General features: G+C 34.1%; 1 protein-coding gene across 2 annotated transcripts in view; it reads left to right on the forward strand.

Annotated features, from left to right (window-relative positions):
• Hecw (Hecw ubiquitin protein ligase) overlaps positions 1-26,492 on the forward strand; it is a 469,561-nt gene that overhangs the window by 69,372 nt on the left and 373,697 nt on the right. The window lies entirely within an intron of this gene.

Raw genomic sequence — 26,492 nt, forward strand, 5'->3', positions numbered from 1 at the left:
CAAAAACTCGCCCGAAAAAACATAAATTCATTTCCAAAACGTGAAAGATAATGGGAAACAATCGGTAATAAATTTCTTGTGTGTCGTTTAAAGTCTTGTTATTTTTTTTTTGGACGAGACAGAGAAATCCTTAAAGATTTAATTTCTCTCATGTCTGCCCACGATGCTCGAACGTCCCGACAGAGTCGTACTCGAAACCGTGATGTATTCGAACCACAGATACAGAATCCATATATCAAAAATATTAGCTCATCTAAAGACGGTAGATATATGGAGGGGTAAAGAAATAAATAACTTAAATACTAACTAAATAAGTAAACAAACAGGAAAAATAATTTGCCAAGTCAAACTAACTTATTCGGTATGCAATGAAAATGGATAAACTTGTTCACGAAAAAATAGCATGGGAAAATAATTTCCATATAATGTTAATGAAACATTTACTTACAGATATGACGATTGTTAACACATTCATCCGAAAGAGAGAAAGTCAAGAATTGTATTTAAATAGAATTAAATCACAATTGATTGTAATGTAATTCTAGATTGTTTAATCTCTTATAAATACAATATTTGACTTTCTCTCTTTTGGAAGAATGCGTTAACAATCGCCATATCATTGTCGTTAGTAGACCTGCCTTCTTCTGTGTTGTCCTTCCCCTATAGTGGCTTTTGAAATGCTCTTTAGTCTTTTTCTGAAAGGGGTTTCTAAAATATTGCATTTTTATATGATTAAACCACATTTTTTACATTCCATCGACTTATACCTCCATAATTTTCGCAATTTGCGTGACTGGTTCTAATAGTGGGACAAAGTCGTCCTTTCGAGTAGGGAAAGTGTATGTTCCCTTCAGGTCAAATCATATAACATTGACCTAGTGTCATTATAATATTAAAATTACCCATGATTTTCATGTCATATTAAGGTTTCCACACCTAATTACGTAGCTAGTTTCAACTACTTTAAGTGTTTTTCACTATTGATGCTCCGACTGGACCAAAACGTTTTGAAGATTTGTAATCCTTTTGGATAAATTTTAAATAATTTTTATTAATAAAATATATCATTATACACCAGAATCCTTTACTTCTATGTAAGTTTTTTTAAATTATGGTATACAGCCAACCACTGAGATTGTTCCCTTTCACTTTTTTTTTTCGCAATTGTTACGGTTCCCAACTTAAAACGGTAACACCTATAACTTGTACCGGTTGCCACGTTTCAGGTATTTTGGATTCCAATCAATATTTTATTTATAAGGTGTAGTATTATTAAGTATAACTAGAATTGTTATACTTAAATTTGGTCCGTTCCTGTTGATTTTCTGCTTTTTGATGCTGTGACCTGCCCTATGAGAATCAGCACCCACCGATTGTCATAGGGTTGCATCTATTGTTGTGCGTTAATGACTTGTAAGTGCATATCTTAAATTTAACTAACTATACCTTAGTTCATACGAGGACTGGTACGAGGACGTTTTGTAGATATTGTTTTGAATGTCAGGTTGAATATTCGCCAATCGAAGTCTATCATTTTTTTGGGAATTCCGATATTTATTTTTTAAATACATTATGAGAGAGTTCACATTCACATGTATACAGAGCAGAAGCGTTGACCATGACGAGGAGAACAGTGCAAAAGATGACACCGAGAAAGTGCTATGTTGGGCGTTTCACTGCGAGACAAGATCCCAAACCGCCAGCTTCGAGGAAGATCAGGAGTGGCCGATGCTGTAGAGAGAATAGCAACATTGAAGTGGAGCTGGACAGGTCACGTGGTTCGAATGACAGATAACAGATGGACAAATCGGATACTGCAATGGAGACCAAGAGATGATGCCTAACGAGGCAAAGGTCGTCCGCCAATACGCTGGACTGACGATCTAAAACAGCGGTTCCCAACCTTTTTTAGTTTGAGTTACAATAACTTAAAAACTCGTTGAGCCACGGCACACTTGGGTAAATAATCTCTATAATGAGTATAATAATAATGTGTTATGTGTCAGTAAAATAGTCGGTAAAAGTTATTATCACGGCGAATTAAAAAAGTAAGTACTAATAAAAAGACGGTAAAATTTCGCGGCACACCTACAGAGACCTCAGGGCACACCAGTATGCCGCGACAGACTGGTTGGGAACCTCTGATCTAAATCGTTGCCATATGAATTGGATGCAAGAGGCACAAGATCGAAACATGGAAAATTATGAGTGAGATCTATGTCCAGCAGTGGGCAAATGAAGATTGAATGATGATATTTAGTTTCTAAATGTCTACCTTGCTGTGAAGGTTTTAATTACTTTGATAATTTTTCGACTGTTCTAACAACCATTCAAATTTCGTCATTTTGTGTCATGTGGAACAATTTCACCCAATCATGTCAACATTAGACTGATAATTCCATTCAGTGCAATTTTCAATCCCTATGACAACACGATCGAGTTTGACAACTTCATCCAAATAAATTTCAAAATGTCACGTTTCGGCAATGAGAATGTTCAAAGTATAAATGCGCTAATCAAAGAAAAAATTCCCAGAAATACAACCTACAGTCACAAATATATTATGATTTTTTTTTTTCGAAAAATTATCCGCCGAATATCCCTCGAACATTGATGAATGCCTCATAATTTCATGACAAATTTCTCAAGCTCGTTGCTTGGTAACAGCACTCAGCCTTCGGCTTCGTGCTGTTACCAAGGAACAAGATTTCGATTGTCATGAAATTATCTCGTCTGTTATCAATGTAATAGGGATATTACTACTGATAATCAACCAGTTTACAATCTATATGAAACCTCCCTCCGCACACGGAGCGAATGGTTGTGGAACAGTTGTATATTTATTCGAACAGTGCAGAGATTTTATTATAAATCATAAATGTGGTGCTTGTGTGAGTCCATTTCAAATAGGTAAAAGAAATAAAATTAGACTTACAATCAATTTAATTTTACTACCAAAACGACCGGTTTCGCTTTCTACATTTTGCAAAGCATCTTCAGGTCAAACGGTACAAAGTAAATTACATTTAAATTGATTGATTAAAATGATACAATTAAATTGATCGTGAGTAAGTCTTATTTTATTTCTTTTACCTATTTTATTTTATTATGTTAAGTAACGATGATGAGGATATGATTGAGTCCATCTCTACTTTGAAAAAAGTGCAAAATCTCGCCTATTAGCAAAAGAACTGTTTCAGGCAAGGCGCTCACCAACGTGGCAACCAAATGGCGTGGCAATGGCGAGCGAGTGCTGTGGTGTCCCAGTGGCAGATAGAATTGTTAAACCTTTATAAACATAATGTAGTCGCACGTATCGAAAGGTCGCACGTGCGACTACATATGTTTATACATTTTATCTGCCACTGGGACACCACAACACTTGTTCGCCATTTGGTTGCCACGTTGGTGAGCTCCTTGCCTCAGATTGACAGAAATTGTATTGCTAATTGCTTAATTTTCGCTCTCCAGGTGCTTATACAGCGGTGTAGAGACGTTGATAAGAACGTGTATTCGTGCTTTGTGGATTTTAGAAAAGCATTTGACAATGTCAATCATGAACAATTGATAGATATTCTGCGAAAGACAGGTATTGACGACAAGGCCATTCGAATTGTGGCAAACCTATACTGGGGTCAAACAGCAAGAGCAAAAATTGGCAACGAACTCACTGAAAGTATGCAGATCAAAAGAGGTGTCCGACAGGGGTGTATATTATCCCCACTCCTATTCAATATTTACTCCGAAGAAATATTTAACAAATGTATGGAAAATGCAAATGAGGGCATAAAAATAAACGGCGAGTTAACGAACAATATAAGATATGCAGACGACACGGTGATCCTTGCCAGTACCATAGACAAATTACAGCAGGTAATGGAAAGAGTTTATTCAGTTAGTGAGGAATACGGCCTGAGCCTCAACTTCAAGAAGACAAAGTGGATGCTGATAAGCAGGAAGCAACAGCCTGCTCGACAGTTACGGATAAGTAACATACTAATTGACCATGTAGAATCTTATGTGTACCTTGGCACCAACGTAAATGCAAAATGGGAACAGGCCACAGAAATTAAGGCGAGAATAGAACGAGCTAGAGCAGCATTTAGCAATATGAAAAAGCTCCTCATAAGCAGGGATTTGTCTCTTCCCCTAAAACTACGTCTAGTTAAATGCTACATTTTTTCGATCTTACTGTATGGTATGGAGGCCTGGACGCTGACGGAGACGCTCACGAGAAAACTAGAAGCATTCGAAATGTGGGTGTGCTGACGCATTCTTCGTATATCCTGGACCGAACATGTCACCAACATAGAGGTAATCCAAAGAATCGGAAAGAAGAAAGAAATCGTGAATACAATTAAACAAAGAAAGCTTGAATATCTAGGCCACATATTGAGACACGATAAGTACCGTCTACTGCAATTGATTGTCCAGGGAAAAATAGACAGTAAGCGAGGGCCAGGCAGGAGAAGACACTCGTGGCTCCAAAATCTGAGGAAGTGGTTCGGGCTCACATCGGTCGAACTATTCAGAAGCGCCGCAAACAAGATCAGAATTGCCATGTTAATAGCCAACGTTCGCAACGGACAGGGCACTTGAAGAAGAAGAATTACGGTATAATAATCCTGGACATCAGCGATATTGGAGTCCAATAATCCAGCAATCAGCAGTTTGAACACTAATCACAGACAGCTCATCAATTTATTTCATATAAATATTGTGAATTTCTGTTTTAAAATCAGTTGTAATTTAATTAAATAAAGTGCTGTTACTCTGTTAGTTGTACCTTTAACCTTTTACCGCTTAGTGGCTACATTTTTAGCTACTAAAAATGCTCTGAATGCTCATATTATTTTCTAATAATAACAACATTTTCTTCAACAACATTTACTAATCACGATGTAAGCACGTGGAGTAAATGTGTCTAAAAATGTGGACTCCAAACGTTTAAGCATACTATCATTGCTAATAGAGTTCATTTTCGGACAATTATCAAAGTCGATTTCAACCTTAAGATGGGTGGTTACTTATTTAGCCTTTTTAAAACGTACCTTCGGGAGTGATAACGATAACACTTAAGTTGCTTTTTATAGAATGTCCAAATAATCTTATCTGTAGTTGACGATAGTTGTATGTCCATTTGTCAAAAAGAATATGTACCTTCAATGCAACTGTGATCACGGAAGGAAGGTCAAAAAAAACTGGTTGTCGACTATTTAAAAACCAGTTTCGTCAGTGGGCGAATCCTCACTACTCTACTACGCAGCCAAGGTCAAAAAACAGTTTCGAGTCCAATCGATTTCAAACCATTGTTTTAAAACAGTTGCGTCGTGGGTACTGGGCCTCGGGTGTCTGCTGACTCAATATTTAGAACCGCTCCCACACATTTAATTCGTATGATAATAAGTGAAAACGAGGAAATTAAACTAGAATATATATTTATTTTGTTTTCATTTAGGTCCACAAATCTAGATACTTACAAAATAAATATTGATAAAACCATAATATCATTGGGCTAGTGTTACCTATAAAACTAAAAGATCGAAAAACTAGTGAATGGATGAGAAAATAACACAAGTGAGATTTGTTACAGAGGAAGAGCGCTAGAATTTATTCGGAAATTTTCAGATCATACTTTTCGACACAACGATAAGAGAGCGATAAAATAAGCACAAAATGGCTACATTGGAGACCAATACAAAATAGAAACAGAGAGACAGTAAGTAGAAACTATTGAGGATACTGGATAGAAAACAGTGACAATTAGATATCTATTTTCATTAAGCTGGAAATGAAATACCTACTTGTTCCTACTGAAATATGTTATTTACAAAAAATAATTTTTTTCTACAAAAACTTATTAAATACTATTTATTATATAAAAGGTGCATAAAACATTCTACATATTAAATTTATTTCTGATGATTACGTATTTTCCAAAAATCAAGATATATTACAAAAAAAATATTTGAAATTATCATCAGTTTACTTGAACTGTGCGGACGATTCATGTCACTTAATTTAATAATCTTCTCCGACCCTGGTGTTGTATTATATCCCACACTATTATTCAACAGCTGCTTTTCTAGTTTTAGGATGTTCTACTCTTACATATAAGGAAAACTTATTTTTATTTTTGATTTTGAATGAAAGCTGTGGTTTAAGTAGTTATGGATTATAAAGGATACATTTATACTAGATGTTTCGTGGAAGATTAAAATTTACTATAAACTTGTCCATTCTGTACTTACTTGATACAAATTTGGTTTTGTTATGAGTTGAATGTTTTGGCTTTTGGATGGATACAAATTCAACTTCTTCTTGGAAAAAAAGCATAAATAAGTTTCGGAGAAAGAAATGCTACTTCAAGATATGGCGAAAAACAAACTATTGGCAACTAGGAAAGTACCGAAACACCTTTTTCTAAAATATATTATTATGTTATAACAGTTAGAAATTAATGAAAAAAAGTGACAGAAATAAAATGAATTAAAACTTGGTCATAATAGTGTTACGTCAGCCCTTGTCCTATTATCGAACCGCAGGTGAGCGTTCAACGACGTACGACTTCTAGAAGATGCGAGTAAGTAAAGGCAGGTGTATATATATATATATATATTATATATATATATATATATATATATATATATATATATATATATATATATATATATATATTGTTATGCTATGTAAAATTGAAAATAATATTGGTTTGCTCTTAATATATTTCAACCGATAAACTATAAAAGATATTCCGAAGAAATGAAAGTCCATTATCTTTGGATTACCTGTAGTAAACAAATTTTAAGATATGCATAAATTATTTTCTTTGTAAAATATATATTCGAGTGACGTGAGGTAGCTTAAGTGAAATAATGGAACAATGAAAGTGGATTTTCCAAATAGACTTGTACGCCGATACGGTGAATAAGACAATAGAATCGAAATATTTAAAATGTATAATTCTCCGTTAGTTTTTAAGAATTTGTAGAACCGATTAGCATGTTAATAGTTTTTAGGAAATTTATAATTGTAGGTAAAATTGTTTGTTTGTTATCTAAATGGTAGATGGGAATACGTATGACGAACTTTGATTGGCAAAGAGTGTAAAAAGTGGGAGATTTATGTAGGAAGGAGAGTTTAGCTAGATTTTAGAGGGAAAAAAGATAATCAGTTGTTTTCCAAGGGTGCAAGGCGAACAGTCGTTGTTCTTTGGCGGTTTCCAAGTGATAGTAAGCATTAGAAGTGAATGTTTGTGAGTTTTCGTGGACTAAGTGTATCCTGACGGAAGCTGATCCAGTAAAATATTGTAAGTCATACTTTTCTACTTATATATTCCAAGAGTCACTGTTCAGGCCGGAACGAGAGATTCAGTTTATCGAGAGGAGGAGAGGCAGCGTCTTTTGAACGATACGTGCATCTGAAGGAGATCATTGAAGACGAGAGGCTCGCAATAATTTGTTGTAAGATTGCTGATTACCTAGGGAACTGCGAAGAATAGATAGTGTAGGCTACAAGGTACAAGGATTTGGACAACTCATCTTCAGAGAGATAGTTTTTTTTTCATTCGTCAGTTTTTCTTTATCAACAAAGTTTTTTTCTTTTCATTGCTTCAGAAAAGATAGAAATATTTATCAGGAGATATAGAACAACAATTTTGATTTGAAATTTTAATTTATATAGTATATAACATTAATTTTTGAAGGTTCACGTACGTAGAACAAAATTTTGATAATCATTGTATGAGATATTTTTTGTTTAAGATATTTGAGTGTGAATTTTATTTCAATATATAATTTTGTATCATATATGAATATTATTCCGATATTCCTTAGACCTTACCTATCATATGTAAAGCATAGATATTGAAGCACGAATATAACCCTGAGATAAGAGAATTAAATAGTGTGATAAAATCATAATTGCATCATTTAAATAAGTTTAATTAATTAATTAATTAGCTAATTAATTGTTTGACGCACCTCTGACTTTTAATATCACATTAATATATATATATATATATATATATATATATATCAGTAAACGTTAAATATTGGGTTTGCAGCAATAAAAAATGAAACGTGTACTCTTTTAAATCTTTATTCCAAGCTTTCGGACATTGGTTATGTCCTTCATCAGGGAGCTACAAATGTGATGAATACATTGTTGGCGTTGGTATAATTAATTAAAACATTCACTACTTACAAACTTAATGAGGTTGTATCAACGAAGATGTATTATAATGTTGATAAAATTTATCACAGTCTCTCATCTTTTTTTATTATACAAAACCTATTTTTGTTTAAAAATTTAAAAAATTACTGGACATCCAAAAACACTTAATTATTCTAATAATTCTAAGAATAATATTTTACTTAGATTTAGTTTATTTTGAGCTGTCTTGAAAGATGGTCAAAATGAGTGAAATTAAAATGATCTTAAATGAACCTCGTTACTTGTGTTGGATGATTATAAGTATCGTGAAAAAAAAGTGGTGAAAAGTTTTGGACATGTACGGTAAATAAATGTAACGCAAAATTGTTTACGCTAGTTTAGGTTAGGTTAGGTTAGGAATAAGGGAAAACAGTGATGCTATGAATTCTTTGACAAGAAAAGACATTACCTACGTAAGAAATAATATGTATTTCAACCTGTATTTCCGATGCGAAAGTGTAAATATGTGTACATCTTTTATTTTTATAAATATTAAATGTAAAGATGTGTAACGCTTTTATGTTTAAAATATTGTTTCTTAAATAGGCAATAAATATCTACGATTATTGGGATTCGTACTTTTAATAATATTTTATATTATACCTTCTTGAAGTCTTGGTCCTCAATTCGTGCGATTTTTTCAGGTATAAAAGTAAAACCTTACTTAAAATTTCATTTTGGTCCACAATTCGTGTCTGCCCAAAATTTTAATAAATAACTCTCTCTCTATCTCCCTCTCCTTCTCTGTCTCTCTCATTACGAAATAAATTGTACACCAAAATCACAGGTTCATATGTTATGTATGCGAAGATTATATTATGTTTTCAGGATTTCTCTGCAAGGAGATTACAAAATTTAGGTTTTTAATTTCCAGTATTCGTTCTGTCTATTAATTCTGCATCATGAAATGTACTATCCTGATCATTAATCTAGTTAGTATTTTATGTGTATATGTGTAAATAGAGATATCTGACTATTACCCTTTCCTCTACCCACGTATATTTTAACACAACACTAATAAAAATAAGTAAGCGGGATATAATAAGTATAACTCACTTATCTCATCATATACCCATCATTCAATTGTTTTTCGAGACCACCTGCCTCTTTCAATTTTCGCAATTTACATTTGGCTTTTACCTGCTGCTGCTATTAGTGAAGGTAACTTTGAAAAATGGCCCGTTTATGTGGCATGTGGCGGAATCAACAAAAAAAAGAACTAAAATAAAGCGAAAACATTAAATCGTGGAGTTAATAGTCCAGGAACAATATTTGTAAAATTTTCCAATAACTTTATTATAGATTCATATAAGGGGATTGCCAATTATAATTGATACTTGATCAAAGAAGGGAAACTGTCTGTCAAACTAAAACTCTCGCAAGTTTAAAATGTTAGAGAACCTAACCTTATATTATAATTCATTGAATTTACTCGATTCTCCTTTTTACTATTTTCGATATTTGGGTTGTTGTTATTATTTATTACAGGATGTTCAATTTTATTTTTCTATCAGCGGCGTCACACAATTCTGGTTTATTTTACCAGTGGCGCCAGACAAGCATATTCTTTAGGTCCCTCCCGGTCTGAGATTCTGCGAAGGAGCTCTATACTGAGTATAACTCAGAACAGACTGAATGGGGAAGTTTTCATCCTCGACATTGCGCGTCCTAACAGCGGCAATAGGGAATATCACATGTTTATGTAGGACATGTGTCTAACTAATATGGTATACAATATTTACTAGTCCACTGCTTATCATATACCTCCCTCATAAATTTCCATCTGTTTCGATCCTGTGCCTCTTGCATCCAATTCCTGGCAACGTTTTAGATCGTCAGTCCAACGTGTTGGTGGACGACCTTTGCCTCTGTAGGCATCATCTCTTGGCCTCCATTCCAGTATCCGCTTTGTCCATCTGTTATCTGTCATTCGAACTACGTGACCTGGCCAGCTCTGTTGCTATTCTCTCTACAGCATCAGCCACTCCTGATCTTCGTCGTAGCGGGCGGTTTGGGATCTTCCCTCGCAGTGAAACGTCCAACATAGCACTCTTCATCGCCCCTTGAGCCACACATATATTTTACATTGTTCTCCTTGTCATGGTCAACGTTTTTGCTCCGTAAGTCAACACTCGAAAACACACTGATTAAAAGTTTTTCTTTTAAGACATATTAATATGTAGGACGATTTGAAAATGTGGTTCAACTTGCTGAAGGTTGCCTAAGTCAGTCTTATACGACGGAAAAGCTCAACGGTTTGGTTATCTTTTCCTAATTTCCGAATTTCGTGACCCTACCCCTTTAAAGCTGATTTAAAATTCTTTGGCGTCATCTATCCTATCAGCTAGTAGCACAATATCATCTGTAAATCTCAGGTGGCTAAGCTTTTCTCCGTTTATGTTTATGCCCTTAACGGTCAGTTTGGCCCTTTTTCGTAGTGAAAAAAATTCAGAAATCAATATCTATTTGAGGTCGTCGTATGCGGTAAAGGCGCGAGCGTAAGACCTTGTTTGGTTTTATAGGAATTATTTTTGGTCAATATCTCGGTAATTTTCAACTTTTCGGCAAAATCGTACGGGCTTAAATCGTTGCAATTATGATTTCCCACAATTTCTTCTCTGTACATTTTTTCGTGGGGTCGATATTTTCCGAGTTAAGGGGGAAACTATTGACTAAGTATAATTATTGATTTCTCCTTTTTTCCCTTTGCTCGGAAAATATCGACCGCACGAAAAAATGTGTTGAAAAGAAAAAAAAAAGGAATTGTAGGACATGCCATTTGCAACAATTTCAGTCCGCGTCCTTTTTGTCTAAAAGTTGAAAATTGCGGAGATATTGAGCAAACACGATTCTCCTTTAAAATCACGATGGTGGCTTACGCAACGGCGGAATTCAGTCGCGATTTTAAATTTACACCACTATTGACCCCCTAAAGGTTAGAATAATAAAATTTGGGACAGCTCGCCATGCAAGGTCAAATGCTATCCCGACTGGAATCTGGTTAACATTTTATGTGAATATGTGTAAATAAAGATCTATTTATTACCCTTTCCTCTACTTACGTATATTTTAACCCAACATAATATCGCCATTGCGATATTTCTGAATCAGTCTTTTCTAGTGTGTACTTCCATAAACAATCAAGTGATTATGCATGTGGGGGATTTCACGTTCTATTGCTCTTTTCACGCTGTCTTTCCATCTATCCCTATTATGCGTTGCCCTGCATTCAGGAAGTTCGTGTTTAGTAGTTTTCGACTGTATCTTTTATCGAGTTGGTGATGCCCTCGACTTCTTCCTTCCGATTTTACTTGGACTACTAGCTTCTCCATATTATCGTGATTTCCGAAGTGGAAATTTAAACGTCAATAAACTTATTTTAAACTTAAATTGTGGCTTACTCCTAAGAAAAATAGGAGTTGCATTAAGATTCCACAAGAAAATAGCTCTTCAGAACAATATTTAAAATCTATTCAAATCAATCTATATTGTTTTTTATTCCGAACGATGCAGTATTATTTTTTTAAATATCGTAAGTTTAAATTTGTATGTTAATTATTTTTCTGGCTAGATGTTATATCTTTCGCTACTGGACTATAAGAAAAGACAAGCAAACAACTCCGTTTGGGCCAAATTTTTTAGAGTCCACCCACTCACATCCTGTGCTACGTAACGTACTGTGTATATGTACGTGTGAGTGTTGTGTGTCGGACAGTTAACAGACCACAATGAAAGAGTATTTAAGTATATTTGATTTGAATGGACGAGGCATAAAGTGGATATCATTGTACTGTTGAGGATCAACGGTTGATGATATTTATGACGAAATTAATGTGTTTTTGATATCCTTGACAAACGGTTAAGTATTGAAGCAGAATTTTATTTATACGGCATATATCATACACCGGAGGACTAAAGGAAATATGAATAACTATTTATGGTTAAAGGTTATAAAAACTTCAATATTATAAATTATTTATATACGTGTGAATATTATGAAATCTTAATACTTTGTAATATAAAGTACTATGCTCGGACAAGAAAATGAAGACGGTGACTCATTTTCACTCATCATTTAATTTTGTTCAAAATACTGTATCAGGTGTAGTTTATAATATGAGGTTTACAAGACCTAAACACCGACAGTAACCGCTTGAAAATCTTCTGATTGCCCTTCGTATCAACCGTGACATTGAGTAAAGTTAGCCAACTGTAGTGTCAACGACAGTACGCGTGTTACTTTTAAGTAATTAATTTGTTGCATACCAGATAACCGAAATAAAGTCATAAAATATATACATTCCATCAAATTCCATCAATCACTGGAGTATCCGCATAGACATAAATATTTAGTATGTATACCCTTAGAATAATCGATTATGTTGTAGATATTGTAAAATTCTTAAAAAATGAATTTACGTGGTTAATAAAGAATACAGTTGTCACCTTTATAGAACAATAGTCACTTAGACGTTAGTAGCAAATATGGACTAAAAATTAAAACTTCTAAAACTAAAGTCATGATAATCAGCAAAGACAGAATTGAGAGGGTACAGTTTACCATCAACCAAAAAGTAGTAGAACGTGTGCCAAAAAACACGTACCTTGACACTACATTAAATGAGCAGTGGAACCACTCCCAAGAAATAAAAGCTTGAATAGAAAAAGCAAGGGCAGCGTTCATCCAAATGTCCAAACTGTTCAAATCACACAATTTAAATTTAGAACTGAAACTCAGACTCCTCCGATGTTATATATTCTCCATCTTATTATATGGAGTAGAGTTTTGGACTCTAACGGAAGCAACAACGAAGAGACTATAAGCGTTCGAAATGTGGACATATAGAAGAATTTTTAAGATATTATGGATGGACAAAATATAATATGCCAAAATACTCCAAAAACTTAATAAAGAGAAGGAAATAATGTGCACGGTGAAAAGAAGAAAGTTAGAATATTTCAGCCACATCACGAAAAATTAAACAAAATATAACCTGTTAAAATGCATTTTGCGGGGAAAGGGAATGGTAAAAGAGGCGTCGGAAGAAGAAGAATATCTTGGCTCAAGAACTTGAGGACCTGGTTTGCGACATCCACTACAGGACTTTTCAAGGCAGCAGCTAATAAGATTATCATTGCCAGAATGATTGCCAACATTCGTAACGGATAGGCACCAGAAGAAGACGAAGTCACTTATCTAATTTAGACCTATTGACTACTTACTATACATAGAGTGCGGTTACAATTTTTAAACTACTAATTATTATTAACACATTGTTGTAGTATATCCAAAGTCAACTGAACCATGTAAGAAATTGATAACTTTAAGATATAATGACTCCAGTTTAGAGGCAACCGAATTTGTGATTTTTTTTTATAATTATAAAAGCCTTAAGATGTTTTAACTTTCAGGATTTTTTACTTTGTTTCATGAATTTACTCAATAAAATCTTTAGTGTTTGCAGAACTAATCAATTAATCATAACCGAACCAACTTTTTAATAATCTCAAGAGGTGCCAGTTAGAACCTCTCTAATTATCTTGTTTTCACATCACACATGAGGTAAAGTTATCGGTGCGTTTTATTTTTATGTGGTGTCCCCAATTTTTATGCGACTGGTTCAATTAATTTTAAAAGCACTAATGTACCTCGTCTATCTAGCTATGGAAAGCTCGAAACAGTATGGATGATAAAGGCATAATTTACAAAAGAGTCAGCCGAAGAATAATTACATACGAGGCAGAAACACGACCTGATACAGAGAGGACATAAAGAATGCTAGAAACAGCAGAGATAAAAACCTTTAGAAAAATCGATGGTAAGACATTATGGGTTAGGGTTAGAAGTGCAGATATACGACGGATATGCAAGGTGGACAACATTAATAACTGGATAAAAAATAGGTAGAATGGAACAACTACATAAACTGAATGACAACAAATAGAGTAGTAAGGACGGCGAGAGACGGTTAGCCAATAGGAAGACCATCAGTGTGAAAACTACGAAAACGATGGAATGACTGGAGGCACATTGAAAAAACAGACAGTCAAGTCTACAAAAAAGAAGAAGATATGTACCTCATAATTTTGCAAATCGTCTTACTCCATTGATTCTGTGGAACTGTCTGTTGAACTGTCAGAATCATGTGATCCTAAATGTATTATCACTCAATAACATTATCCACCATGGTGTCCAACCTACATATCGGCTTCTACTTTAATAGCATGACTTATCGCATTCTTCCTATCAGTTGAATGTATATTATCCAAACTGGCTTGCAAGAGGTGCTGGACATCACTAATTTTAAAAGTGACATTTTCCCGAGCTACATATCCTTTCATTTGTGCCCAAATTAATTCTATTGGGTTTAATTCGCAATGATAAGGTGGTAGTCTTAAGACGATAATGCCATGAAGTCTAGCCATTGTATCTATTACATGTTGACGATATGTACCACGATGTTGTCTAATAATAGTCGTTAACTGAGTTTTAACCATACCCTCGCCGTATGGAATGGATTTTTCCCTTAACCAACTTTGTAAAACTGCTTTTCTGTCACTCATAGTAGGAATTCGTTCAACAAGTCGGCTATGGTACGATGCATTGTCTAATACTACCACTGAATTAGCTTCGATATGCTGAAGAACGTTTTCGAACCATTTTTCAAAGCATGCAGCGTCCATGTCCTCATGATAGTCGCCAGTTTTCTTTGATACAAAAACGAGGCACTGTTTTACAGAAAACCTGTATCGCTACCGATATGATCTACAATAAGACGCTGACCTTTGCCTGATGGTGCTCGTAACCCTGTTGATAAGCCTTCTATAAATGCTTGTCGAGGAGTTTTTACAGTCGTATCATGCCAAATTTTGGAAATTGTATGCCCGGCGTTAATCCAAGTTTCATCAAGATAATAAATTTTTCTTTTAGAAACATGAAAATCCCTAATAGTGCGCAGATATCTTCGTCGCCATGATACTATTTCCTCTTTATCTATTAGAATTGATTGCTGAGACCGTTTCATATACCGAAAATTCAACTTATGTAAAACTGTTCGTTGGGTTTCACGGCTCATTGGAGGAATCATATCGTTTTCCAGTAACTTGGCCTTAACTTTTTTGATCGTTGGAGGCTTATTTTCTAAAAAGAATGTATGCACACTCCTCCGGATTAAATTCATTTGCGTTTCGTTTAAATCGAAAGGTTTTCGTCCACGCTGGCGAGTTTTTGGCGCACTTAAAGTTTCTGTGATTTTTACTTCACGCACAATCCGCTCCACTGTCGAGGCTGACACCCCTGTTAAAATCGAACAGCGATCTACAGCTTCCATTGTAGGATATGTTTTCTTAAGTCCATCTTACACTTTCCACACGATTTGTTTCTGAGCTTTTGAGAGTGATTTGTGTAGATGAGATTTTGTGGTACTTGCGCCAGCAGCTGCATCCATTTTAATTTCTATAAAGACGAAAATATACTCTCATTAATATTGCCGAATTTTATTATTTATTACATGTTTTAACTTCTGTATTAAACAATGTCAATTAAAGTATTTTTATTATTGAATGTTGCTTTATTACCCAGTAAACTTGAACAAAAATTGAAAGGACATAATGAGCAATATTTCTTACCTTAACTTAAATATGGCGATAAAAGTTTTTAACAGTATCCGGACCCTTTTTAAAATTATTTGCCTACCCCCGTTCTATATATTTTTCGAGATTTTCCTAATTAAAAAAAAAATTGATAATACAATAATTAATTACTGACTTTTCGATTAAAAATCAAGTATTATGTAATGGTTTTGCTTTATTACAATATAATAAATAATTCTTGATTTTTTTTTAAGACATCTAAGTCTTAATAGTTTTGTATTAAATTTTACAATGCGTTTAATGTGTTACTTGTCATTTCATGATTTCATTTAAGATAAGAAGTACCTATGGCAAATCAATAAATCTAAAATTCACAGCTAACTGTTTAATGTACTTACCTCTAAATAACGAAATATATTTAAATATATTTAACAATAATAATAGAATTCTATATCTACTAGTTTCCAGTGGAAACTTTCCACTATTCACCATAATATCGTATCAAAAATCACACAGCTCACTGTGCACTACAGTACGCTACTGACACTCGCTAGATTTGCCAATTTGCATTCCCTGCAAATGTATAAGTCACCGTCTTCCTTCAATATCTTGTCCGAGTTTAGTTCATTTGGTTGGTAACCTTTGTCAAACCGAGTAATGGGCAAATTCCTGTTTTGACTAAATCTGAAATCATCAGATTTCAGATTTAGTCAAAACAGCAGTTTGTTAGACAGTTTGTCCCGTGTCGCGGGACGGGACGGGACAGCGATTTTTGCTGCAGAACGGGACTGGCGCTTTGTCCCACAGGACATCCCGCGTGTCCCGCAAAAGCTGCACTTTTATTATTATCGGAATGATATCGGGTCACCTTGAAAATCACCGATATTTCATTTTTAACGAGCTTTATCGTAAATAATAATAACACAAATACAAACTAATGCATGTTTCTGGGAATTGTTGTCGGCTTAGCGGTTTCCTTTGCAACAAAGAATTTCAATAGTGCCGATTTCGCAGGAAAGCGCACACTTCCCAAAATGAACGGTACCTGTAACTGCCGCTTGTTTTAAATGTCTCATTTGTGCTTCGACTTTCTGTTCAAACGCAACGAACAAACGTTTATTATTGCCACCATTAGTGTTTATTAGTGCCAATATTAGTGTTTATTATTGTTTATTTTTTGCCAAAACTACCCTTGACTGTTGTTGAAACGGCACAAATTGTTGCGCTTGTGAAAGACGGTCACACTCAACGGCAAGTCGCAAAAACTGTTGGCGTAAGCCTTTCTACGGTTCAACGAGTGCTTCAACGCTTTCAGGGGAAGGGTTTGCTTTCCAGACGACCTGGCTCTAGACGAAGAAGACTGACAACGGTACGAGATGACCGTTTTCTTGTGTTTCAGGCTTTACGAAACCGGACCTCAACTGCGATTATGCATCGAAATTGTCTACAGGATGTACGGAATCGCAATGTTAGCGTTGTAACAGTCAGGAGAAGATTTCATTCTTTTGGACTATCTTCTCGGGTAATGGCTACAGGATCGCCACTTCGCCTGGCGCATCGAGTTGCACGACTAGCTTTTGCTCGACAATACGCGCATTGGGGAATTAACGATTGGAGCAAAGATTTATTCTCAAATGAATCCCGTTTCTGCCTAACTGGATCCGATGGACGTGTAAGAGTTTGGAGGAGAACCTGTGAATGATTTTCACAAGCTTGCATTGCTCCAAGAATGCCATTTGGTGGAGGCTCAATCATGGCTTGGGGAGGTGTATCTTTCGACTTCCGCACAGAATTACCCTTCGTCGAAAATGGGACCTTACCTGCACGAAGGGACATTACGGAGATTCTGGAAGAACATGTTATGCATACCATGGCAAGGCTTAGAGAAAACGTCGTTTTTAGGCAGAACAGCGTGCGAACGCACGTTGCCACGATCAGTATGCAATACTTGGACGAGGTTGGAATTACGAGGTTACCCTGGCCGGACCTGAATCTTATCGAACATATCTGGGACGATTTGAAAAAACGTATTCAACCCCTAACATCTCCTCCTAACAACGGACAGGAGCTTAAGAATCTGTTAGTGAGAGAGTGGAATAACATACCACAACATGTAATCCTGAGAAAAATTGAGAGTATTCCCCGTCGTCTGCAAGAGGTCATATGAGCAAGTGGAGGCAATACACGATATTAGTCATTGAAATTTCACTGACATTTTACCACGTTCTGTATTTTCCATTTTTTTCGTATGCCTGTTTTATCAACAATTTGGTTTGTTTTCTGCTTTTTCAATAAAAACCCGTTTTTTTTTCTTTCAAAACAAACCTTGATGACAAATTAAAAATACGTTAGCCTAAAAAAGGTTATTACTGCACCAGAGGCAAAAATATTCCAGAAACTTGAAATTTTCAAGGTGACCCGGATTTTATGATCGCGAGTGTATTATATATGCAAAGTAAAAATATTTATAGAAATTAAAAGGTTTTTTTGATGAATTTTTGTATTTTGACGCTTCTCCCTATATAAGTAAAAGCAATTTTTTAATAAAAATACTCTTTCTTGAAACATTTCCTTTGTATCAGTTTTTTTTAAGGCATATTTGAAGGCAATTTATGTGTGTATTGGACAGTTTAAAAAATGGATGTCCATTTGGTGGTTTTGCAAAATCTTTATTCCATATTTTTCTAGTCATTTTCCGTACTTTAAATAGTTTAAAAACATCTTTTCAGCTATTACAATAAAATTTCTGTAAGTACTCAAAATGTTTCTTTGCATCTAACTTTAAAACTTAAGTAGATAGAGATTAGACTCGAACATCCCCACTGACCTTTACTTGTTAATAATTGTACAATATGATTGAAAAGCTAATGAAATAAGCATCGACTTACAAATTTTCTATATTGTCATACTTTTTCTTTCTCAACCAAAGAAAAATAAATAAAAATATCCATCGGAATAAAATTTTAAGATATCATTATAAACAAAAATGTATATAGTAATTTAAGATAAGATTTAGTGTAGATAAGAATAGAAATTTGTTTGGCAAACGACCTTTTTCCGTTTCAAACAAAATTATCAAAAAATCCTTTGTTTAGAATTAGAAGACATTTTACCTGTAAGTTAATCTTTTCATTGTTTGTATAGTCGAGTATTAAATGACCATATTCTAATCTTTTGAAATATGTAAATGATGTATTGACAAAACCAATTTTAAAGTAAGCTATTTAGTTTTTCTCTGAAACCGAAATTAGGCTTTTCCAAAATCATGGTAAACACAATTTGAGCTTTTGATTGGACGATCGTTTTTAAATGGGAATTTTGTGAGCCGATCATGAGACGGGAGAAGTTAGTCATATTTTGGTCATCGAAAGGAAACAGTCGTTTGTCTCAAGATAGGGTGTGGTTCGTGAGTTTGGATACCGGCGTAACGAAAAGAAGTGAATAGTTTGAAGAAGGAGATAACAAGTAGATTAAAAGAGGTCCTTGTATCTACCGTGGGCATTTTATAAAGTATATGTGAAAGTATTCTTACGGCATCAAGTTGACAAAAGGAGGTCCTGGTGTCATAAATAAATAGCTGAGTTTGGAGAAGTGAATCAGGTGTTTTTTGTGTAGTCTGCCGGAGGTTTGCAGAGACCTTAAGAAAGAGCCGAGGTGCCAAAGAGGAGAGATCACATCGTTGAGGAGACTGGACTTTTCTGGGTATTTTCCAACATACAACTCAAGAAGAAAATAAGCTGTAAGTGTTTGTACAATTGAATTTTATATCTGTGAAGGATCGTTTCGACATCATGGTCATTAGCATTCAAATTTAAGAACTGAGGTTTTGTTAGGCTAATCAAAAGTTTAAAGTTTTGTTGTTTCTTGTTTCAAGTAAAGAAAATTTTAAGTAAAATTTGTTTTCACGTAATATAAATGTATGTAGCTTTATAATCTTATTATTATAAAAATTTAATTTATTTTCTTGTATACTGATTGATAAGATAACGACAGAATTTAATAATTGTTTTATTCGTTCATATAAAATAAAGAAACGTAAATATTTGTAATATAATATATTTGTATTCTTATCCTTTCTTCTCTCCCGATAAAAGACAACTAGAAAATCTTTTGAATCCATCGAACACAGGTAATATAAGGATTATTTTACTTTTGATAACAAATAAATTATATTTCTTTTTTATTGGCTCAATAAACTAAGATTAAAGTAAAAATAAACAATCATAACAATATATTTAATACTCAGTATACTCAAAAGTGTGCACGTTTAATATTATTCAATAATAATAATTATGATTATCGTGTTGCGAAATTTTTTTAATTAAAGTATTTATAAATTCTCGCAATACTTCGTTATACTATTCTTATAAATCATAACCGAGGAATGTTAAATTTTCCCATATACTAAATAATATACAAGATTATAAAGCAATTGCGTTATAAAATTAATAATATAAAGTAATTAGTAACCGGATTTTCTATTTTTCTTGAAAGCATGTTTAAAATTGTGTGGTACTTTTTTAAATTGCTCTATCAGTAAATTATTTTAAAAATTACATTACGGATATAACTTTTTTATATCCTGTTGCGCATAATAACTAAAAAACAATTATGAAATGTCATAATTTCCAGCTATTAATATAATTATGTGATAAATAGGAATGATTTAGAAAATGCTGTTTAAGGGAGTAATATTGTAAACATATTTTTATTGTTTGTAAGTTTTGCAGACAAATTAAATACTTTTCCTTCCATCCCTGCTCAGATTTTTGTTTTAGTTTTTTTTTATGATTTCATCACATCGTTATATTGTCAGTAAAAAATTAAAAAACTATTCCCATCTCGTAATGGCATTTTCCGTTGTTAATATATAATATTACCTAAATTAACCCAAAAAGAATAAAGGACAATCCATTACATCAGGAGGTAGCGTGTCCACTGACACACAATTTCACATCACACAGCGACTTACTAGACAATATAATGAGGATATATTGAAAAATTCGTAGCCTACTATAGAAGCAAACAAAATTTGAAAGTCAAACTATTTTTTATTCAATATGCTTTCCCATTAATTTGATACATTTATAACAACAGACCTGGAACGCCCAATGTCCACCTTTACAAACTAGGGCTACATAGCTTTTATGATCTCTTCCTTGGAGCAAAATTTTAGGCTTAGTTGATAAACAACTTAATAGTCAGACGGAGTCGGCTCTGGTGAATAAGGGAGGCTGCATCTTCAATGAAAAATTTACCTCTTTTGAGGCTTGTAATACATTTTTTTACGATAGCATACGAAGGACATTGATAGTCAAGTAATTCTGTTTAACTTTCAACCTTTTGAAATACCGGTACTTGAAGATGGCTATGTACTCAAATTTTTCAATGTTCACATTTTCGGTCGACATTACTAATCGACACATTTGTTTAACACTAACTCAGTATTTTGCATACTTTCCATACATATGTACCCAAATATATCTGGATCCAAAAAACAAGAAATATAAAATCGGTAATTGATTATACAATAATGTAGCAGAATCCTTAATTATAGACAAAATATATAAAAGCATTTAGGGAGCCAAGCTGTGGCGTGACCATTACTTCTAACGCGCAGATGTAATATGCTAGGAAAGGAGAGAAAATAAGACACAAGTACAACCAATCAGCGACAATGATGAACTCTAGACAGAAGATGCAATCTAAACAAATTAGATCAAGAAAGAGTAAAGCTGAGATCTGACATAACGTGAAGCGGCCGTCTTCATTGGCGAAGAGAAATAGAAAATACGTAATAGAAAAAGGCAAAATATAAAAACGGTAACCAACGCAACGGGGAATGCCCTTTTTACCCTCAATATTTGTGGTTTACAATCGCTGGGATAGGACAAAGCTGTCTATTTATGGCCAGCGCGTAAAATCCCGTCGTCTGTCGGTAAATTAATACAGTTCAAAGGAAGGTGAACGCTGATGTGTAGTACGTACTTACCCCTCCAACTTGACGTGACTAGGGACAGGTACGGTCGTTGTCGTAGTAATTCTGCCATGGAGTGGTCTACCGAAGTTGTGTTGGAATTTTTATCATTTTATAAATTACCCAACTTACTTAAAATTTTACCGACAACACTGGTGGTCAAAACTAAATTTAGACCTCGATCTCGAGGGGACATACTCGAGGTAGTTATCAAAAAGTAGATATTTATTAATTTCACAATAACATGGGGTGCCAAACGTGTCCTCTTTTCTTTTAACTAATATCTAATTTCTGTTTCTCTTTGCCGACGTGAATCAGCTAAGAGCACCTTTCCACGTTCTGTGTGATGCCTCCTTAAAAATTCTTTATAGTATAAGATTGGATGAAAAAGTGATTAGAAATATAATATGTACAAATACAAGAACCTGAAGCTGTCCGGGAACTTCTGGGATTATTACATGAAATAAAAATCATAAACCATATTGGTGCGATCAGTAACTACTAAAGGGGAGACTGACGACTACAAATATCAATTGACTATTATGTATCGATTTCAAAATATATTATAATACTTTCAGTGGTCTTTTGGTTACTAGAAAATGTTAGTATACAATGAACAATCGACTCTGGACTGTATATCGAGTCTTTGATTAAAATTGTTTCACAATATTAATTGTGATTATTTATTTAACCCGTATAATGTAGATGTAAAACTAGAAATCTATATTCCGGTGTTATAAGCGTACCCACTTTTCCGGTAGGAATGTATGGAGGAGTACTATAAATTAATATCTTTGATATATTTTGTACATGGGCTTAAACCACAATTATTTATTCTAATGATAATCACATTTTCTTTTTGAAATTTCGATTTCCAATTCCGAAATCATTTTCAAAAAAATCTAAAATAAGAATTGTAAAAATGCTCTAAATGTTTATAATTGATATAACAGTTTTCAAACTATCTAAAACATTTCTTGGAATTTGTTCGTTACTGTTACTTCCGGAATAGCTAGAATTCAATACGGCGCTACCGCGACGACTATTCACTATTTAGGCATTTGAAATTTTTAAAATTTTACGATTTCCTGTTTAATGTTACTAGCAGCGGAAATTGATCATGCAGATAATTATTTCTGCTTATAGCGCATCTGTGTAAGTAATCCTTTCCACATAGAATTTTTCACTGAATCTTGACGAAGTTTTAAGCTTATCCAATTTTTTTAATTAGATGCTTATTATTATATTATGTATGACGATGAATTTTCGAGTATTGACCTACAACAGCACAATCGATACAAAGTATTTAATGTTTAGAATTTTTGAAATAAACACCATTTTTAACTATAGAAATGCAAAATAAGTGCCGAAATAAACATTTATTTTATATCTACGATCATAATAATTTTGACTGTAAATATTAGAAATTTTTCTTTTCTTCTTCTTCTTCTTCGTCTAGCCATTCACGTCCACATGTGAACATAAGCCTCTTCAAGTCTTCCTTTCCATTGTTTTTTATTGTACGCTACTTGTAGCCAATTTTTCCCGGCAGTCCTTTTCAGATCATCTGTCCATCTCATAGGAGGTCTGCCTCTGGGTCTTTTGTGTTGGTATGGTCTCCAGGTTAAAATTGATCTGTGCCATTTGTTTAGATCGCTCCTAGCTACATGTCCAGCGTATTCCCATTTCAACTTTAATGATTTTTGCACCACATCGGTGACTTTGGTTTTCTGTCTTATCCATGTGTTTGTTTTCTTGGCTATCTCTATCTCTATCTAGGCTACTATAATCTGAGTCTGTCAGACCCACAGAGCTCTCGACAACCACGCACTCTCCCCATCTTAAGTAATTTTTGGCTGCGGCTCCGGCTATTCACAGCTTATAGTCTGAAATACGATAGTGAAGATTGCATAACTTTTGTTTGGAACTAGCGACTTTGGACTTAGCTGGGTGTATTAGACCCAGCAATTACGTGATTTTTACATAATTATTGTGTTTAAGGTAAATATTATTTTATATCAGGTTAATTTAGTATATCCTAGTTATTTTATTTGAAATTGTTTTTTGTCGTTTTTCATTAAGTAATAATATGTATTTTCTTCTTTTAAGTTTAAAATGGGGTGGTCCTTAAGTAATTGTACAAACAGAAACCGTAGATTCTGCACTTTAAAATATTACAATTTAAGCCAACTTGCTTTAATAAAAATGTTGATATTAAGAAAGATACAGTGTGTTAAAGTGGAAATTTAAAATTTTATTTTTCGCTATAACTTTTACGTTTGTAAATATTTTTGGACATAAATTTACAGTTGGATGCTTTTGAGTAGGATAAATTATAATTTCATACTTACTTTAATGTAACTAATAGAGGGCGCCACATATGCCACATGTGTGGCATAAATTTGCGCTTAACTTTTTTGCTCTTTAAGTTAGCTTTATTTGTCTTAAAAAATATTAAAAATACATTATTTTTACAAAGAAAAGGTATACTTGTTAGTAACCTGAAAATTCAGGTTAATTCATTTCGAGATAAATGCATTTTATAAGTCAGCTGCACAATAATTCTTAGTTTGATATTTGTGCGGTAAAGCACTGAATACGTGTAGATAAGCATACTTCATAGTTTATTCTTATTAAAACAACTCAAAGATGGTAATATCACAAAATGCTTATGTGCTAAATGTCTTATTGAAGAAAAGATTCTTCATCTTCTTCTTTAGGTACCGCGTATTCAGACGTTGGCCGTCATCATGTTTACAATTTCCCTTTTCTATCGCTTCTTAAGTTTCGATAATGGCGTTGTATTACTTTTTCTCTATTGTAAAATACTAAAAACCCAAAATATGTGGTTTATGCAAGATGGTACACAACCACATTCTAGAGAGAAGGCAGTTAGAACATACTTAAATACAACTTTTCTGAACGTTGGATTGGTCGTGGTGGTCATATTCCTTGGCAATGTGGTGAGATATTGATATAACTATTTAATTCATAAAAAATCCGAAAAGAATACTTATTGTTCATTAGGTAAATTGTATATATAACAAGCGAGTCTTCTACAGCTGGCGCCGCTTCTCGCATCCTAATTTCCAGCATTTTCTGTCGAAGCAATCTTCAGTTGTTAAATCTCTGGCGGTCATTGCATCGTCGACATCGTCTCTCCAGGATCGTCTTGGTCTACCTCGTTTTCTTCTAGTTGGCGGAGTCCATTCTTCTATTTTTTTTGGCCATCTATTTTCAGGCATTCTCTGAAGGTGTCCATACCAGTTAAGTCTTTTGGCTTTGATTGTGTCTATTATGTCTAGATCGATTTCCATTTCTCTCCGAATATCTTCGTTTCTCACCCTATCAAGTCTAGTGAGCTGGCAACATCGTCTCCAGTAGTTCATTTCCATGGCCTTAATTTTTGATTTGTTTCTTTGGTTTATTTCCCAGAGTTCGGCGCCGTACAGCCCAATACTTTCTATTATTGTTTTATAGATTCTTCTTTTATTTTCTTTTGTTATTTGTTTATTCCATAATAGTCCGTGTAGCTGTCTGGTGGCTGATCTTGCTTGGCCAATCCTGGAGTGTATTTCTTCGCTACTTCCTGCTTTTGATGTTATTTGGACTCCCAAGTATTTAAAATTGTCTGTTGGTTTTATAGTTCCCATTTCGATTTGTAGGCTTTCTGGTTTTTCTCCTACAACTAAGTACTCAGTTTTTTGTATATTAATTGTGAGGCCCCATTTGGTATACTCATCTTCCAGTTTTCTAAGCATGTAGCCTACATCACTCTCGTCTTCAGCTAGAATGGCTTGGTCGTCAGCGAAGTGTATCGTGTACAATCTATCATCTCCGATTGGGATGCCCATATTGCAGCACTTTCTTCTCCACACTGAGAGTGCCTCATTTAGATATATTTTGAAGAGTGTAGGTGCTATGCAGCAGCCTTGCTTTAGGCCCTTACTAATAGGAATTTCTCTAGTTAATCTATTTCCAGTTTTAATGTTTGCCGTCATATTTTTGTAGAGTTGTTGTACTGCTTGTATATTTTTTTTGCTTATTCCTTGTTTTTCCATTGCTACCCAAAGCATTGAAAGTGGTACACTATCGTATGCCTTTGTCAGATCTATAAAGACTATATGAGTTGAAAGGTTGTGGGCTAATCATTTTTCGATAACTTGCTTTAGAGAGAATATACTGCCCATACAGGATCTGCCTGCACGAAAGCCATTCTGTTCTTCAACATCTGTCATCTCTTTTTCAATTTTGTTTTTTATTATTTTTCCATACAGTCTTGAGAGTGAATTTATGACACTTAGCCCCCTGTAGTTTGAACAATTCTTTCTATCTCCTTTTTTGTAGATGTTGTTAATATGTGCTTTTGTCCACTCCGGTGGTAAGTCGTGTCCATTATAGAATAAGGTGAAGACATACGCCAGTAATTCCCGTAATACTTGTGGGCTATGTTTTAATAATTCATTTGGTATACCTTGTGGTCCGCATGACTTCCGATTTTTTAGAGTTTGTATTGCATTCTCGACTTCCTGTACTGTTATTTCATCGTCTTCACTGAATTCCAGTTTATATGTTGTTGAACTGATGTTCGTGAATTGAGGTCTTGTTTCAGTCAAAAGTTGTGAGTAGTGTTCGATCCAAGATCTTTCTTCTATTAAATCTATTCTACTTGTTTCTTTTCTGTTTGTTCTCAGATTTTTTACCGTTT

Source organism: Diabrotica undecimpunctata, chromosome 7 (genome assembly GCF_040954645.1).
Source record: "Diabrotica undecimpunctata isolate CICGRU chromosome 7, icDiaUnde3, whole genome shotgun sequence".
Taxonomy (NCBI): domain Eukaryota; kingdom Metazoa; phylum Arthropoda; class Insecta; order Coleoptera; family Chrysomelidae; genus Diabrotica; species Diabrotica undecimpunctata.